The sequence below is a fragment of the Rhinatrema bivittatum genome, chromosome 9 (genome assembly GCF_901001135.1).
Source record: "Rhinatrema bivittatum chromosome 9, aRhiBiv1.1, whole genome shotgun sequence".
NCBI lineage: Eukaryota > Metazoa > Chordata > Amphibia > Gymnophiona > Rhinatrematidae > Rhinatrema > Rhinatrema bivittatum.
The window spans coordinates 76,767,398-76,782,818 of record NC_042623.1 but is presented as its reverse complement, the minus strand read 5'-3'; the positions used below and the strand labels follow the sequence as shown (position 1 = coordinate 76,782,818).

At 45.1% G+C, this 15,421-nt stretch overlaps 1 long non-coding RNA gene across 1 annotated transcript in view; it reads left to right on the top strand.

Annotated features, from left to right (window-relative positions):
* LOC115099314 overlaps positions 1-14,915 on the top strand; it is a 34,454-nt gene extending 19,539 nt beyond the window's left edge. The window contains exon 4 of the long non-coding RNA XR_003858742.1: positions 14,362-14,915. This is a non-coding gene — a long non-coding RNA (uncharacterized LOC115099314). The remainder of the gene's footprint in view (positions 1-14,361) is intronic.
* The last annotated feature ends 506 nt before the right edge of the window (positions 14,916-15,421 follow it).

The following is a 15,421-nucleotide window of genomic DNA, read 5'->3' as shown; positions in this document are numbered from 1 at the left end:
AGAGGGGATGAGAATGAGGAGGTAGGAAGTGAGAGAGATGGGTTAGACTGGGAAGGTGAGATGAGTGGAGCTTGAGAGAAGAGATTAAGATAGGAGGTCCTCTGGAGGAGGTGGAGAATGAAAGAGAGGATCAGCTGGAGTGCGGGGAGGATGAAAAAATGATTATTTGGGAGGGTACCACAACCCTGCTAATTTGTTTGGTCATCCTTGGGCGTCATGTTAATTGTCAAGTGCTAAAATGGGGTCATATTGACTAAAGGTTTGGTAACTCAGCCTTACTAACATTTTCTTCAGAAGAAACAGTTTTCTCTCTATCAGGTAGATAAAATACTTTAGAAACTGAAGGGAAGGATTCTTTAGAAATTTTTAAGAAATCCAATAAAATCTTCTCAACATTTCAAAAGGTATAATTAAAGAACATCAAGGAAAGTTCATAAACTTCAAATTCAATCTTCTAGAGAAATGCCCCATACTTTCTAATTTCTGATATAACAGTTGATTGTCTTTCATTAAAGCTACATAAGATTCATCTCAGTTATTTTCTCCCCGTGCTCTATAATTAATTATGAATGCTCATTCACCTGAAAAGACAAATTACATGTCTAGCTCAAGGGTAATGGCATTTTCCATTCAAGTTAGCATCCTTAAAGCTGCAGGAGATCATGGACTGGCAGTGATTCGAATGCCTCCAGATCCTCTAACTCCTGCATCTTTAATGAGCTTACTCAGTTGGGATATAACTTTGCTGCTAAGGGTGGGGGACTTAAAGCAAAAGTTAGTGGGCACAGGTCCCCAACTTAGTTCCCTCTTAGCTGAGGGCTTGAGCGATTGTTCATACATTTCACAACATTGCTCACAGGTTTTACATGGTTGCTCACATACATTTTTAAGAACATAAGAATATAAGAGCTTTCCATACTGGGTCAGACCAAGGGTCCATCAAGCCCAGCATCCAGTTTCCAACAGTGGCCAAACCAGGCCATAAGAACCTGGCAAGTATCCAAACACTAAAAAGATCCCATGCTACTGATTAGGGGTGTGCATTCATTTCCTACGTATTTGTAATCCGCAATGTATAGGGCCATATCCACTGTATTAGTGGGAAAGCGAAACGTATCATGATTCCCCACGAATACAATGATTTTGCCGAATTATTCGGCCATCTAAAGGAGCCAATTTAAACAACCCCCCCACCCTCCTGACCCCCCCAAGACTTACCAAAACTCCCTGGTGGTCCAGCGGGGGGTCCGGGAGCCATCTCCTGCACTCACACCCTCAGCTGCCGGTATTCAAAATGGCGCCAATAGCCTTTGACCTACTATATCACAGGGGCTACCGGTGCCATTTATCAGCCCCTGTCACATGGTAGGAGCAATGGATGGCTGGCGCCATCTTGTGCTCCTACCATGTGACAGGGGCTGACCAATGCCGACCATCGGCCCCTGTGACATGGTAGGAGCACAAGATGGCGCCGGCCATCCATTGCTCCTACCATGTGACAGGGGCTGACCAATGGCACCAGTAGCCCCTGTGACAGAGAAGGTCAAAGGCGATCAGCACCATTTTGAATACTGGCAGCCGAGGGTGTGAGTGCAGGAGATGGCTCCCGGAAACCCCGCTGGACCACCAGGGAGTTTTGGTAAGTCTTGGAGGAATCAAGAGGTGGGAGAGGGGGGGGGGTTGTACTTAATTCAATTTTAGCCGGGAAATGAATAAGAATTAACACATGTATGTATCGGGGGCCCCCCTTGCCGAATGCAATGTATCTGCCCCCCCCCCCCCCCGATGAATACGAATCCCAAATGCAACATATGGCGTCCCTCTGCACATCCGTACTACTGATGCCAGTAATAGCAGAGGCAATTCCCTAAGTCAACTTGATTAATAGCAGTTAATGGACTTCTCCTCCAAGAACTTATCCAAACCTTTTTTAAACCCATCTACATTAACTGCACTAACCACATCCTCTGGCAACTAATTCCAAAGCTTAATTGTGCTATATACAGAAATGCAATGCAAATACTGGCTCTCAGAAATTGTTGGTTTAAAAAAATTGCTGCTCACATGCAAAAACGTTTACACACACCTAGTTACTCCTTGGAGGTCGCATTGGTCCTCAAGTCTCACCCATGGCTATGCTTCTGGCATGCATAATGCAGCATATGCATACATAAGTAGGTACCCTAAAGTTACACCAAAAGCTGCATAGTATTAGTTTATGAGTAGGCTCGCAAGTTTTAGTACATGTACAATTTTTTAATGCAGGGATCTGGGTATTTTAAAAATATTTTATAAAAACATGCATATAGGGCCTGATTTTAAAAAGCATTTACTCGAGTAAAAACCAGGTTTACTGGAGTAAATTCACTTTACTTGAGTAAGTGGGTTTTTGAAAATTGCTACAATATATGCCATTGACTTGTCTATAGGATTTACTCACATAAGTGCACTTTACTTGAGTAAATGGCTTTTGAAAATTGCTACAATAATAGCTACATTTACGCATGTAACTCCTTTTGAAAATTACCCCCTCACTGTATATTGTATGCATTAAATAATTATATTATGTGTGTATATTAATCTTCATTTTATGTGTGGAAGCAGATATTAAAGTTGGCTGATACTCCACTCAGGATAACAGCAGCAGCACCCTTTTACCATCTGCTCCATTCATTACAGTTGTAGTGAACAGTGGAACTGATAGATGCTGACACCATGGAGGAGGCTACAGTATATGCAAATTTCTCTCATGCATATTCATTGTGGATATCCCGAAAACCCAATTGTCTGGGGGGTCACCATGAGAGGTTTGGGAAGCCCTGATGGTAGCGCTAAGCCCTTCCATGAGTAGGACCTGGATTCAATCCTTGGGTTAAGTCTGGTTCATGGTCTAGTGTTCAGCTCCTGAGTCAAAGCTCCTATGCCAGAGGACCCACTTGATCTGGTTCAGTCATCCCACAATATTCATACCTGGTGGCCAGATAGAAACCCACTATTGAAGGAACCTTGGTGCATGGCCCCTGTTGTGGCAATAACTGAGTTAAGTGAGTTGGTAGGAGATTGTAGCTTGCATTGGGTCTGGTTCCAATTGAACTAGAAGCCCAAAGTAAAAGGAGGAAACAAGCAGTTCACAAAATTAATTGTAAATTGAAACTGTACTATGTGTGTTTCTTTCCTTAATTTGCAGACGCAAAACTAGTAGATAAATCAATTTATATCAAAACATTAAACCTCGGTAGCTTGATATTTTAGAGTCTACTGAATACAGTTCTATAGTATTCCTTATATCTGGTGACAGCTAATTTTGGAATTCAGGAGCTCTGTTTAAAAGATTTCAATCTCATCTACTATATCTTTTTTTTTCTCCAAAGAGAAATTTTTATTATCAGCATTCCTTAGATTATATCACGCACTCATTTTTTTCCAGTGACAAGGAAAGTAAATATATCAAGCCGTCATCAATCATAAACTGCTGTTAAGCACAAAATGTTGTTCCCAAAAATGCAACAGCAAGAGATGCAGTTAAACATACTTCTGACATTGTACCACTGCAGAACAAGGTATTACAAGCTATTTTTACAAATACATGCATTGCCTGCTTGCTCAACATAAAGTAGGATTCTATAGGGGAAAATATATTTTTAATATAATACAGTATATATTTGTATTATACTATAATAAATTAAAATTTTGTTAATGTTATATATTCTATAGGGATGTGCAGAGGGACGCCATACGTTGCATTTGTGATTCGGATTCGTCGGGCAGCAGATATGTTGCATTCAGCCGTATGGCGCCCCGATGCGTTAATACTGCGATTTCTATTCGTGTCCCAGCTAAAATTAAAATTAACTACAAACCCCCACCCTCCTGACCCCCCCAAGACTTACCAAAACTCCCTGGTGGTCCATGGTAGGAGCCATTTTGTGCTCCTACCATGTGACAGGGGCTGACCAATGGCACTGGTAGCCCCTGTGACATAGTATGGGCAAAGGCTATCGGCGCCATTTTGAGTACTGACATCGGACGGCCGGAGTGCAGGAGGTCGCTCCGGGACCCCTGTTGGACCCCCAGGGATTTTTGGCCAGCTTGGAGGGGCCTCCTGACCCCCACAAGACTTGCCAAAAGTCAAGCGGGGGTCCCGGAGCGACCTCCTGCACGCCGGCAGTCCAATGCCAGTATTCAAAATGACGCCGATCGCCTTTGCCCTCACTATGTCACAGGGGCCGACCGTCGGTACCTGTGACATAGCCAGCAGCGATCGCACCTCCGTGGTGCGATCACTGCCGGCGTCACGCCGAATAACTATACCATAAAAGGTGTAGTTATTCGGTGCGAAATAGGCAGCGATACGGAAGCTTACCGCTTTGCTGTCCACGCTGTGTTCGCAGAGTCAGTTCCGATGCCGCCCTGACGACTCCTCTTCCGGGGCCGACTCCGCCCCGATGTTGCTTTCGCACACATGCACTAAGCTTTAGAAAATAACCCCCTAAAATAGCAAATCTCCCTAAAATAAGGCTGGTGTTTGAGTAGCCCGCTTTTGGATCACCATGGAGTCATTGCTGTTATGCTTTCTTTACTTTTTGATTGTTATGTTTGCAGAGATGAAGTCTTTAACCTGATAAGGAATGTCATCAATTAACCTTGCCATCCATTCTTTTGCTATAATCTATAGATCTCTAAATATTACCTAGGATACAGGCTTTAAAAATACAGGATTTAAATTATTTTATATTCTGATAGATACGCAAGCATGTAGATCATGATTCACATGTAGATCATGATTCACATAAACTTCCCTGGAAGGCGAGCAGAGGTGAAAAACAAAAATAACTATGGTAAAATCAGAAATTTCATCAAAAATGAATATATTAATCGCCATCAGAGACAGGTGTAAGTTTGAACTGAAGCACTGCAGCCTAAGCAGAGCTTCCCCAGGACATCCTTTTTAACTTTTGCTTATTTATTTATAAAATGTCTACACCACTTAACCTGTCCGAACAAAAAAAAGCAGTTTACAACAGTTCACAAACATAGATAAAACATTTCATAGCTAAAATAAACCAATACAGTATGGGGCGGATTTTCAGAGCCCTGCTCGCCTAAATCCGCCCAAATCCGGGCGGATTTAGGCGAGCAGGGCCCTGCGCGCCGGTGAGCCTATTTTACATAGGCCTACCGGCGCGCGCATAGCCCCGGGACTCGCGTAAGTCCCGGGGTTTTCGGAGGGGGGCGTGTCGGGAGCGTGTCGGGGGCGGGACCGAGCGCAGCGGCGTTTTCGGGGCGTGTCGGCAGCGTTTTGGGGGCGAGTACGGGGGCGTGGCTATGGCCCGGGGCGGTCCGGGGGCGTAGCCGCGCCCTCCGTACCCACACCCAGGTCGCGTCCCGGCGCACAAGAGGCCCGCTGGCGCGCGGGGATTTACGCCTCCCAGAGGGAGGCGTAAATCCCCCGACAAAGGTAAGGGGGGGGCTTAGACAGGGCCGGGTGGGTGGGTTAGGTAGGGGAAGGGAGGGGAAGGTGAGGGGAGGGCAAAAGGAAGTTCCCTCCGAGGCCGCTCCGATTTCGGAGCGGCCTCGGAGGGAACGAGGGTAGGCTGCGCGGCTCGGCGCGCGCCGGCTATACAAAATCAATAGCCTTGCGCGCGCCGATCCAGGTTTTTAGCAGATACGCGCGGCTCCGCGCGTATCTACTAAAATCCAGCTTACTTTTGCTTGCGCCTGATGCGCCAGCAAAAGTAGGCCAATTTGCGCTATTTGAAAATCTACCCCTATATAAACATACAAAACAAGAACAATAAAATAACATGATAAAACATAAAAACAAACAGCAACTAGCTTGCCACCACTGTTCCACACCCACCTGCAACCCCACAGTCCCTGTCTTACAAGCCCTTCTAACCATCACTGCACAAATTTAGGAAATAAATGTGGTTTAACCAGTTTTCAGACCTTCATTAATTACATTCATTCCTAACAATAAAAACAAAATTTTAATTACCCTGGCTTATTTTAAACCCTGCTTAAATTTATCCCTGCAATTTTAAATTGAAGCTGAAAAACCCTAATCTGCTTAGCCTTTCTTTACAAGGGGGACATTCCATCCCCTTTGCCAGTTGTGTTGCCCTTCTCTGTATCTTTTCTAGTTCTGCTATAGTTTTCTTGAGATGAGGCAACCAGAATTGCACACAAAATTCAGGATAAGGTCGCATCATAGATCTATGCAAGGGCAATATGGTAATCACAATTTTATTCTCCGTTTTTTAAAATAATTCCTAGCACGTTATTTTACTTACACATCTGACTGCTGCTGCTGCGCATTGAGCTGAGTATTTCAATTTATTTTCCACAATGATTCCTAGATCCTTTCCCTGGATGGTTATTCTTAATTTAGATTATTCCTAGGTGGTTATTCCTAACTCACCATTGTGTACCTATAATTTGATTATTTTCTATCACTTTACTTTTGTCTCATTTAATTTTATCTGTGATTTAGATGACCAGATCCTTAATCTTACAAGGTCCTCCTGCAATTCCTCACAGTCAGCTTGCATTTTAACTGTTTTGAAAATGTTTGTGTCATCTGCAGATTTGTTCACTTCACTTGTTTCTCTAAACACTGGCCTCAGTACAGATCTCTGGGAAATTCCATTATTTACATTTTTCTATTAGAAAAACAGAACATTTAGTCCTACTCTTTCTTTCAGATCTTTTAACTAGTTACCAATTCACAGGAAGATATTTTGAGTTTCTCATGAGGGATTATCAAATGCCTTTTGAAAATCCATATGCACTATCGAGTAGATTTTGAAAGGTGCTTCCCAGTGCGCACACACATGGACGCAGCAATTTTATAACATGCACGTTATAAAATCGTTGAGCTGTGCACCCATGCGCACCAAATTTTGTAATGTGTGTGTGCATGTGCGCACAGTGGGGTAGATTTTAAAACCCCTGTGTGCGTAAATCCTCCCAGATTTACGCTCGCAGGGCACTCATGCGCCAGCGCACCTATTTTGCATAGGCCGCCGGCGTGCGCAAAGCCCCGGGACGCGCGTAAGTCCCAGGGCTTCGTAAAAGGGGCAGGAGGAGGTGTGCTCGAGGGGGCGTATCCGGGGGCAGGGGGCGGTCCAGGGCGATTCCGGGGGCGTGGTGATGGTTCGGGGGCGGGCCGGGTGGGCGGTCCCGAGTCCCCCGGCACTGCGGCCTGTGCTGGGGGATGCCGGGGTGGCACGCGCAAGTTACGCCTGCTTCAAGCAGGCATAACTTGCCCAACAAAGGTAGGGGGGGGGGGATTTAGGTAGGGCTGGGGGGTGGGGTAGATAGGGGAAGGGAGGGGAAGGTGGGGGGACGTGGAAGGAAAGTTCCCTCCGAGGCCGCTCCGATTTCGGAGCGGCCTCGGAAGGAACGGAGGCAGGCTGCGCGGCTCGGCACGTGCAGGCTGCCGATATTGCGCAGCCTTGCGCACGCCGACCCCAGATTTTATAAAATACGCGCGTATCTTATAAAATCTGGTGTACTTTTGTTCGCGCCTGGTGCGCGAACAAAAGTACGCACACACGTAAGTTTTTAAAATCTACCTCAGTGCGCGCTAGGGGGTGTGTAGTTTTGCAAATTTTGCACAGAATTGCTTCCCGGCCTTCCCCAGTTCCCTCTAAGTCTGCTCCAATTAAGAAACAAACTGGGAGGGAACTTCCCTACCCCCTACCCTAACCTCCCTTCCCTTTCCCCTCTCCTTTCCTCTCCTCTCCTCTCCTCTCTTCTCCTCCCCACCCCCTAAACCCTTTCTCCTACTTTTTAAAAATTTTATTTCATTGCTTATTGCTCCATTGGAATAGTAAAAACTTGCACGTGCCGTCAGTCCCTTCCCCAATACAGTGGCAAAGGCTGCTGTACCGGCCGCCTCAAGCCTCACCCCTTCCCGCCCCTTTCCTTTGGCCCGACACTTCTGCATGTAACAGAAGTTACACGCACAGCCAGGCCCCTTCTAAAATGCGTGCATTGTGCGCAAGCCCCGGCCGCGCGTGTAACCCCCGTTTTCCCCGCGCACACCTTTTTAAAAATCTACCCATATAGGGATAATTTTCAAAGCATTATGTGCAGGTTGAATGTTTAAAATGAAAATTTAACACACGTTGCTTAAGTAGCAAGTACGCATATACGTCATATTTTATAAACTTTGAGAGTATGTGCATACTTGCGGTGTCATGTGTAAATATTAATAGGGAGAAAAAGGTGGCATGGGGCATTCAGAAGCACGGGCAGGAGTTGCCTCTTTTGTCAGCAGTATATGCACATACATTACTGAGCTTGTCTGTTTATTTTACAGTAATTGACTCATGCAATTGGAATCAACCTTTTCTTTTGTCTGTAGATGTTAATATGGGAGGTATGGATGGACCGATGAAGATTCATTCTGATGTGCTGGAGACTCTAGGTGACCTGGAAGGGTCTAGGAGAATTGGTGGAGAAATTGAAAAACTGTTGTTTCCAAGTGCACGTACCAGTAAATGATTTCATAAATGGAGTACATGCATACTTTATAAATACCTGGCTCCATATTTGATTTTGGTTCTTACATGTATATTATTACAATTAAAGGTGAAATCCAAAAGCTGGGCAGCCACCAAAATCAGGTGTACCCGCATGTAGGACATGCGGGCATCCAGCCAATTTTAAAAGTCGCCCACATGCATGCATAAGTCCCAATGTGTGAATATCTCACAGCAGACTAAAAGTGGTGCTATTTTCCGTGTTACTGCCGGCGATAATGTTCTAAACATTATTACCGGCAGCAGTGCCGCCAGCCTATTTCCCTAATCTGCTCACTAACTCCTCCCCGACTCCTCCCCTCCACCTAATTTGAATGCTACTGCCGCGATAATGGTCTTCCGCAGGTTGGAAAATAACCCCGTTAATTAGCTACCTTTCTTTTCTTTCTATCAGTTTATTGGTGAGATGGACTGATTTGTTAATTTGTAAACATTTTTGAAAATATATGGTTCTCCCACTTATGGTTTTGTTAATTGTGAATAGAAAATTTCCCTTTTATTTATATTAATTTTACCAAATGAAAATAAACCACAGAGAGTTGCATCTGCTTTTTCTGCAGACACTTTTTCTAATGTGTTGAAAAGCCAAAACTATACATGTAGTGTTTTTCCTTGATCTAACCTCACCCAGGAGTGCCTCCTGTTAGATAAGGGGGGTGTTTAGTGTGCCCTTGGGCCTCAGCCTGACCCCAGGCAGATCCAGGACCGAACTGAGGGTTGGCGAAGAGTCCCAGCATGGCAGAACATGGTCTTACCATGGTCTGCCAATCCTGCAAGCTCCCAGAGCCAACAACAGATAATGTTGGTAGGGGAACGGTCCTCCGGCTGTTCTGAACTCTTTCAGACCTGCAGCTTGAATCAGCATGGAGCAGCAGGCCGGCCTGAGGATGAGGGAAGACGGAGGCCTTGACACGAAGACATTAGAGATGTGAATCGTGTGATCAATCGTCTTAACGATCGATTTCGGCTGGGAGGGGGAGGGAATCGGATCGTTGCTGTTTGGGTTTTTTAATATCGTGAAAATCGTGTAAATCGAAAACCGGCACACTAAAACATCCCTAAAACCCACCCCGACCCTTTAAAATAAATCCCCCACCCTCCCGAACCCCCCCCCCCCCCAAATGCCTTAAATTACCTGGGGTCCAGTGGGGGGAGGGCGGGAAAACCGGCACACTAAAACAACCCTAAAACCCACCCCGACCCTTTAAAATAAATCCCCCACCCTCCCGAACCCCCCAAAATGCCTTAAATTACCTGGGGTCTAGAGGAAGGGTCCCGGTGTGATCTTTTACTCTCGGACCTCCGGTGCTTGTAGAAATGGCGCCGGCGCTACCTTTGGTTTCTCCGTACGGAAAAACGATTCACGGCAGGAGATCGCTCCCGGACCCCCGCTGGACCCCCAGGGACATTTGGCCAGCTTGGGGGGGCCTCCTGACCCCCACAAGACTTGCCAAAAGTCCAGCGGGGGTCCGGAACGACATCCTGTAGTCGAATCGTGTTGTCTACGGCCGGCGCCATTTTGCACCGCCATTTTGCGCAAAATGGCGCCGACCGTAGACAACACAATTCGACTGCAGGAGGTCGTTCCGGACCCCTGCTGGACTTTTGTCAAGTCTTGTGGGGGTCAGGAGGCCCCCCCAAGCTGGCCAAAAGTCCCTGGGGATCCAGCGGGGGTCCGGGAGCGATCTCCTGCTGCGAATCGTTTTTCCGTACGGAAAAACCAAAGGTAGCGCCGGCGCCATTTCTACAAGCACCGGAGGTCCGAGAGTAAAAGATCACACCGGGACCCTTCCTCTGGACCCCAGGTAATTTAAGGCATTTTGGGGGGTTTCGGGAGGGTGGGGGATTTATTTTAAAGGGTCGGGGTGGGTTTTAGGGTTGTTTTAGTGTGCCGGTTTTCCCGCCCTCCCCTTCCCCTCCCCCTTCCCCTCCCCCTTCCCCTCCCCTTCCCCCGATTTACGATTTTTTGACGATAAATCGGGGGAATTGTTATTGTATCGCGGCTCTAATAATTTTTGACGATTTAAAATATATCGGACGATATTTTATATCGTCAAAAAACGATTCACATCCCTAGAAGACATGACACCAAGGTTGATGCAACAGCATCACAGATGAGGGTAGAAGCGGAGACATGACACCAGGGTGGATGGAATGGCATCAGAGATGAGGAACTTGACGAAGTCCAGACGAGATGAGAAGCTGGGAAGGAAGACATTGGCACTGTCTTTCAGGGCACCCTACACAGCCCACCTTCATGGGCGGACCCAATGGGCTGGTCACAGACCACCCTGTCCCACTGCGCGCCCTACACATCCTAAGGAGACTGGTCACGGACCACACAGGAAAGGAATCCAACTGGCAGAGGCTCCAGTGACCGGAACAAGAACCAGACGGAATGGATTTACCCTCATGGAGGTCACCTGGAGGACTAGAGCTGGAACATTGCAGGAACAGACATCAGGAAGATCAGACACCAGGACACCTGGACGGGGACCTCAGGCAATGAAGACATGGTTCTAGACACAGACGAGACGAGGAGCTCCACGAAGAAGACAAGGGCCTGTCAGAGCGCTGGACAGCAGGAGCTTCCAGAGACGAAGTAACTCTGATGCAAGGCCAGGCTGACTGGAAGTTGAAGTCCTTTTATAGGGCTGCAGACAGGCGACTCCCTGGGAGGAGTTTGGATGGCCCACACCTAGCTGGCCCTATAACTATGGAGGAGTGCTGCGGGCCGGCCCCTAGGGAGAAGGGCGTGGCCCAAACCAGGAAGTCCATGCAGACACGAGTAACCTCAGGCGGGCCCCAAGAACATTGAGGCCTCCCAGGCCCTGGAGCAAATCCTGGATGGTTTGTAGGCAAGACCCCGGTTTCGGAGAGGCCTCCAGGAAGAGGTAAGGAGCCTCCCGTTGCACCGCTACAGGAGGGTTCATAACACCTCCACTACAATGCAGGTAAAAATAAGCATATTGTGGATTTATGTGCTTACTTTTACCTACATTCAGGGTGGGCATGTTTCAGGTAGTTAATGTCCATGGGTATAATGGTTTTTACCAGTAGAAATTTCTTTGCAAGTTGTCCTCTCATCCTTCACTCCTCTTAAACCTTCCAGTTTCAATTACCAATTTAATGAAAATATCAAATTAAATTTAAGGAAAGACTGAATGAAAGGATTACAAATATGTTTTGATAATCAGCACTATGCATTTTGTATGTTAAATGACATAGTAATGGTCTCCTTTTTTGACATATGAATATACTGCTGGAAAAATATCAGTGGGTAATAACTTTTGAATGTAACTTTCAGGTTTGGTTTAACAGGAACTGTAAATGAGTAAGAAAATAGGTTGCCCTTATTTTCAAAGTCACTCAGGGCATTCATTTGACAGAGCATACTAATGTTATGCCAATGATAATTTGACTGTCATGTTTCCAGTCCAATTATAGAACTTGACATGTTATATTCCTGTGTCAAAATTACCTCAGAAGTAGTAGCACAAAGCCCTCGTGTAGAAAAAGACCACTTATAAATCTGATGTTGAAGAACTCTAGATCTAAATGAATAAATCAATAAACAAAATAAATATTTTCTTCAGATAACCATTGTTCTTAACTCTGATGCTTAGATCACCTGCCCAAGCCTAGTTTTCAGAGTAAACCCAGATATACAAATTAATCTGATTTGCAGATTAAGAGGATCACTTTAAAAGCTGTGTGCAGCAGTATATATGTATGTAAGTGTGCACAAATTTGTTATATTATTTTATAGCACGTGCATATGATATGTTTTATAAAGTAAAAGACTAAAATAATATTATCCCAAAAAATAGCAGGAAAACTGTATCAAAACAAAAACCAATAAATATTCCGTTATACACCCAGGCTCTTATTGTATATGAAGAGTGACCGTCATACAGTGCCCTTGCTGCTGATGGCTTATATGTGTAAGCCTGTAGGAGCGCTGGGGTTTTATAATCATAGGTCACTTCTTATGAAACGCTCATATAAGAGTCTCGATGATTATTGTACTCCCCTGTTGATAAATGGGGGCTATACAAAATTGCACTTATCTTTGAATAAAATGTCCACAATGCAGCTGTCCTTAAATCTTCTACACTTGTCTTGTCAAATGATCAATAGTGTAGCGATATATGAGTCTTCCGACACTGCGCGTGTTTCGAAGTGATTCAGACTTCTTCAGGAAACAGAAAGCTGTTAGCTGCGAATTAATATTTCTGTGCAATAGAAAATGAATGAAAAAGCCCTTTTAAGACAGCAACAAGCTTGTAAAACAACATGGCTGCAAAATGAACTGGAGCACTTACTGTTTGAAGGAATGTGGTCAATGTCCCATCAGGAGTAATTTATAGATATGCTGAAAACATAAAATGAAGCAGGTTGACAACTTCCAGTGCATGTTAAATCCAAATGAAATTTTCTTGTCAGAAATTGTGTTACTTACTTTTTGGTGGCACAAGCTACCTGTCAGCATTACTTCCCGGCATTGACAATGAGCTTTGAAAAAGACACCTTTTTTAAAGGAAACCCTGTCGACCGGGAAGATTGACAGCTGGATATGATGAGGGTAATCACCAAATATGGTGAATGACATTTCATTGATGGCCATTTTGAAAAAAATCTGTATACCAAGTATGGACAATGACGTCGACCATCTTGGATGTCAGGGAATATCCAAATTTGAGGAGGGTAATCACACCAATTATGGTGAATGACATAGGTTGGCAGCCATTTTGAAATTCATTGATGGCCATTTTGAAAAGAATCCACTTCAGTGAAGAGAAATAAAATTCATACCAAGTATGGACAATGATGTTAGCCATCTTGGTTGTCGGGGAATACCCAAATATGAGGAGGGTAATCACATCAATTATGGTGAAAGACATGAGTTGGTGGCCATTTTGAACAAAATCTCACTTCAGTGAATAGGAATGAAATGCATACCAAGTATGCAATTTGTTGAAAATTTGTTGAAAATGGAAATCTTTGGACTCTGGAAAATCCCAGTATTTGATACAAACAAGATAAGGTGATTCTTGTGGCTATATGGATAAATCACACCAAGCACGGGAAAGGTGACTTATAGGTGACCAGTTCAAATATTCTTACTTTATGTAGTTTTCATATACTTACATCATGTACTTCATGAATCTGCAGGTCATAAGGTTACAAGAACAAGACATGGAATGTATATACATACTGCACCTATCTATTGAACATTTATTCACTGGGAACTGACAAGCATGCACAAATCAATAGACATTATTCTCAAGGCTACTGAGAGGAAAGGTAAACAGGACAGTACCCCAGTGCCTGGCAATAGCAAAGGGTCAGAGAAATGCAATTTTTTTAAAAACTATTTTGCCATCCAAGTACTCGATTTGTCCCAGGACCTGAAATAGCTCTTGGTGACCCTGATCACACCAATTTTTCCAAGCTGAAATATAAAACTATAGTAGGTAAATAGAAAAATAAATCCATGCATTTTTTTTATTTTTATATATTACTTGCATAAGTTTTAATGGGGTAAATTTTCAAAAGCTTTGACAGGACCTATATGTGTAAAGAAATTATGCATATAATTTGAATAAACATGCACAAGTGAATTTTCAGCTATCTAAAACTATCTGTATAAGTTCATAACATGTACATATTTGGCCACATGAAAAAAGCATTCCAGAGTTAGGGAGGGAGGCATTTTGGGGAGTATTAAGAAGCTACACGCATAATTTACATTTTTCAAAAATACAAGCATAATCAGCCTGCCAATAATATATCTTTTTTTTTAATTAAGTATGTATATTTAGGAGAGACCGGTACCTGCAGTCCCCTGATTCAGCCCGGAACCAGCTGAGAGGCCCACGTGAACGTGAGGGGAGGAGCCGGAGCGCATTGAAAATCGGCGCGGCAGAGCTGACACAGACGAGAGACCGGTACCTGCAGTCCCCTGATTCAGCCCGGAACACAGCTGAGAGGCCCACGTGAACGTGAGGGGAGGAGCCGGAGCGCATTGAAAATCGGCGCGGCAGAGCTGACACAGACGAGAGACCGGTACCTGCAGTCCCCTGATTCAGCCCGGAACACAGCTGAAAGGCCCACGTGAACGTGAGGGGAGGAGCCGGAGCACATTGAAAATCGGAGCGGCAGCGGCGCCCCACCGCCGCCGGCGCGTCACCAAAGCCGTGCACACCCCTTGGGTGCACCCGGCTTTGTCCGGCTTAGTCCGGAGCAGGCCGAGCAGGGGAAGAAGGTCCGACCTCGATAGCTGAGCCTTTTGGACACAAACAGCACCGGTAAATCCCTATTTTCAATTACTTTGTTTCTTGATTAATAATGCCTGCTAAACGTAAAGGGAAGGTAAGGGTGTTTCCCACTGAGCCCTTGCCTCCCCTATTGCAATTGGAAATAGACAGATTTATGCAACAATTAGATTTAAAGGGTACCAGTGACTCCGTTGGCAGCCTTCTGGTAGAAGAACAGGAGGCTCCCCAGGAGGAGGTTTCCCTTAGCCCTGCCATGCGTCTTCCACCAACCCAACCCCTTCCCAATGGAGTAGCAGCAGCGGTATCCACCGAAGTGGTTGGTCAACCGTTAGCTTCAGAGGGAGCTACTGGTGTAGTGGATTTGGTATCTGAGAGTTTAGATAAAGCAGCAGGAATGTCTGCTGAGTGCCATCAGGATCTCTCTCACTTGGATCATCCTGTGGAAGCCAGGTCAAAAACACCTAAACCTGAAATGGTTACCTTGGCTTCAATATGGGACTTGGTCAGTGGACTAAACGAGACTGTCAACAGATTGGAGAGTAAGATAGATACTGTATCCTCAAGGTTAACACAGCAGTTAGTAGAAGTACA